A 4329-nucleotide genomic window follows, 5' to 3' on the forward strand; every position below is an offset into this window, starting at 1 on the left:
ACAAATGCACACATTGTTATTAGCTCTAGAAGGGTCAGAGGATATTTTGGTTTTCTTCTAGGATTAATAGTTTGGGAGAGGAAAGATGAAGCATTTTGCTACCATTTTGTGGAGGGCTAGAGGAAAGATACCCATACTCCACCAAAACAGTAATTGCAGTCTATCTGTATTTAAGATGATGCAGCAATGAAGAACTGGTGGTTTCCTATCTGCAAAGTGCACATCAACAGAATTCCAGGAGGTAATTTAACCCTTAAAGTTATCAGTTTATAGAATCCTGCCAAGAGAGATTTTGAGGAGTGGGCAAGGATTTTCAAACTCCCCTTTTCAGTGGTAACTCATAGGGAGAGGAAGAGCTTATAGAAATGCTTTCCTGTCCCAACAGCTGACTCTAGCACTGCATAGTCAAATAAATTGCACAATAATCAGATTATCTCACATGAAAACAGCAAGTTTACTAATTATGGGCATGATCCCATGAAAGAATGTAACGATCCATTCATTTAAGTTGGACAGGCAAATCTGCTGAAATCACCGTCCACCAACATTTGCATCAAAATGGAGGATGCCCTGAATGGTACAAGGGCTAGTTGTATATTCATAGCCCTTTTTGGATATTTTAGCATACTCTTTGAAAGGATAGGAAGGAATCCTGAAGAAAAGAAGATTCTTTTTTTACATATCTTTGAACATCTCCAGATGGCAAAGCCAGCTATGCAGACTGCACAATTTCAGTGTCTGCCCAATGCCACTCTTGTGCACTGTTAAGAAATGCACACCCAGGTTCCAAATGTTGCCTTCTCATCTGTTGCAATACTTTTGATATTCCAGTTATCAATCCCAGGCTACACCTATTTTTACAAGTGACCCCTCTCCCTCTCCAGCAACACTTTCATATGATATGCTCTTATGGGGTATATCACACTCTTATTTTAAATTTGAACTTTAAATTTGTGTCTGTGGTGAGAATACTAGAGTACACACTGGTTAATCAGCTGTAAATAAGCACAGACAGCCATAACATTTTGCTGGAAGCAAATCCCAGTTATCATCTGTTCACAGCAGGTCATATTGATGGCATTAGTGGAAATGAAATGTTAAACTCTTTCCCCCTTTTCCAAAAGGGGGTGGTGGTTTCAAACAATAAATGCCATTGATGGTGCTGGAGTTAAATGTGGTCTTTTGTTCTCTCTCTTGTTGTCCATTGCTTAAACAAAGATGTTTTGAAATTAAGAATATATAGTCCTACCCCCTCTAGCAAACCCATTACTTTTCTGGGTCCATGTGGAATGTTGTGTTGTGGCCATCTGTTAAATAGTACAGTGCTTCTTCAACTTTAATGATCTGGGGACAACTCCCATTTTTATTCTGCAGCCCCCACTCTCCAGCCAAACTCTCCTCTCTGTCACTAGCTCTCACCATGTAGCAATCCACACACACCAAAGTATAGGACCCATAGGGGCTTCCACTCTAGAGTTCTCAAACAAGAACTCCATCAAATAACATTTTCAAAGCACACTTAAGGAAAATGCATGACCTACAGAAGTGTAGGACCACACCCACAAAAGATCCAGGCACAAGTTTTAATCAGTCCTTTGCATTGGAATGGACCTTGCACCACAAAACCTCCAAGGTGGTTGATAATATCCCCACGGTGGTATTCTGCACCAGCTCAAGCATTCATTTTGTTCCATTTGTATGCCACTATTCTGCAGAGTTTAGATAATAATTTACACTCTAATAAATGCAGTGGAAATATTGGCAAATTTAGATATTATTTGGTAGAATATACAATGGAGTTTTAAGAAGACAAGGTGGAATGGCCACTGTGGGAGATCATTCTGGAAAAGGAGCCCCCCCCCCCACACACACACACACAGTCCCACTGAATCAGTGGAAAGGGCTGCTGATGGTGCCTAGTGGGATTCCCATTAACAAAAACACTAGGATACTGACTGGGAATATCTTTGGTTTTTTAATTTTTAGGATGGTTGGTGGTAGTATGGAAACCCAAGGCATTTGAACAAAGCTATCTCATCTGCAAGGATGATCCTGGTGAGGTACAGTCCATCTGCTGATGCTGACTACCCCCCTCCCACCTCTTAATTCTGTGAGCAAAATGGCATTTCCTCAGGTTTATTACTTTTCCTGGAAGTATCCCAGCTGTCAAATGGGCTGGCAGTTCTGAAACAGGGGGCCTAATGTGCCACTGAATTTAACAACTTTGAGTGTAATATCAAGTTTCTTTGAGAAACTATTTTTTCAAAGGACAAAGGAAAAGCATGGCCATTACTGGCTAACCTGAGTAGAGTCATTTTCAAACACAGTTTCAAGTGGGTAGCCGTGTTGGTCTGAAGCAGTAGAACAAAGTTTGAGTCCAGTGGCATCTTTAAGATCAACAAAATTTAATTCTAGTCATAAGCTTTTGTATGCATTGCGTGTATCTGAAGAAGTGTGCCTGATGCAGTCTTGCAGCATGTTTGAAAAAGAGTCCAGTGGGACCTTTAAGACCCAACAAAGTTTAATTCTGGACATAAGCTTTTCTGTGCACACTTCTTCAGATACACGCAATGCACACAAAAGCTTATGCCCAGAATTAAACTTTGTTGGGTCTTAAAGGTCCCACTGGACTCAAACTTTTTTCAGTTTTCAAACATGCTGCAAGACTACATCAGGCAACCACAGGGCTTTCCTCAGCACAAAGTGTATATTCCTGGAAACCTTTGGCAAATGAAATGTGAGTGCATATAGCGCTACAAAAGTAAAACAGTTAACAAGCAAATGACAAAAAGAAGTCCACATTTACTTATTTACGCCATTTATATCCTGCCTTTCTTCTCAGTGGGAATACAAACCAGGTTACATTTGCCTCTTCTTTATTTTATCCTGACAATCCTGTAAGGTAGGCTATACTTAAAGTGTACGGGCCGGTCCAAGGCCAGCCAGGGAGCTTTCATGATACAGCTGGAATTTTAACCAGGTTCTCCCAGATCCTAGTCCAATACACAAACCCACAAATATGTGGGCATGTCCTACCCAAAATATGTGGGTATGTCCTAAACTTGTCCAAGGGAGCCTCTAATCTAGAGTGGTAGTCACATCATTACATTCCTCCTTTGCTCTAGAGCGTTCCCTATGCATCTTTTGAAAATGCTGAAGATCTTTTAATTTGGGATGGTTTTTTAGTAGATAGGTATTTGATGGTTTTTGAGTAAGAGATCACAGCTCAGTGGAAGAACACATACCTGGCATAAGTCAATTCCTTGGAATTCTTAGAGAATCTCAGGTAGCAAAAAGCCAGAAAGAACAGTACTAAAAAATAATTAAACAGAGTTTTAAGCATACCAAATACATTTTCTACCTCTGTCTTCATCAATTACCAATCAGCTAGAACTGGCTTCTTATAAATGGCTTGACAACACTGAAGTCTTGCCTGGGTTTGGAATTCTTTGAGAAAAAAACATGTAGATAAAGGTAATCTAATACCTGAACATCCCAAAAGCATTTACTAAAGCCCTTCAACCAAAAGCTCCCAAATGAACAGTCATCACTAAATAGGATTAACAACTAGATAAACAACAGAAAAAGAGGGAAAGAACAGTTCTCCCAATGGAAAAAAGCAAGATGATGTGTATCTGAGGGAAAGAGGTGTGCCTGAAGGATCTGAAGAATCAGTGCCATTTAATTTAATCATAAGTGATTAGGAATCAGGAACAAAATGACTTCAGTGTCAGCCAATTAAGTAAATTAAAGATAGATTTGTCCGTTCACAAAGGAAATACTTACTGAAAGCCACTGTCACAAGAAGTTGCCCTGGGTACTAGCACAGATGGCTTTTGGAGTGAGCAAACTCATGGATAAGAATGTGTATTAGCTTGTGCTTAAAAATTAAACCACCATCTACAGAAGCAATAAATACCTAGTACCAAGGGAGTATTGGCTAGGGGAAATAGTTGTTTTCGTTCCCCTTCTTTGTATTTGGATAGCCACTCTGACATGTTGGATTACATTAAAACAGAATACTGGACCTAGTCTGATCTAGAAGGATTTATATTATTATACCTACTGCACAAAACCCCTGTAAATATATAATATTCATGATCCAACCCCCTCTTTTGAAAGATAATAAAACCATATATAACAAAACTGCAACAATGACAATCTTTAGCTCAGAACAGATTAGACTTTTATCTAATTCAGCCCAATAGTGCAGAGTAAAATGTCCTGCACAAGGAGATCCCAGTTCTGGATGCTAAAAGGCTAAAGTACTTTGTCAGATAATGAAATGCAATTCTATTCAAAACTCATACAAAAACTAATTTGAACACA

This window comes from Paroedura picta, chromosome 4 (assembly GCF_049243985.1).
Source record: "Paroedura picta isolate Pp20150507F chromosome 4, Ppicta_v3.0, whole genome shotgun sequence".
In the NCBI taxonomy this organism is placed as follows: domain Eukaryota; kingdom Metazoa; phylum Chordata; class Lepidosauria; order Squamata; family Gekkonidae; genus Paroedura; species Paroedura picta.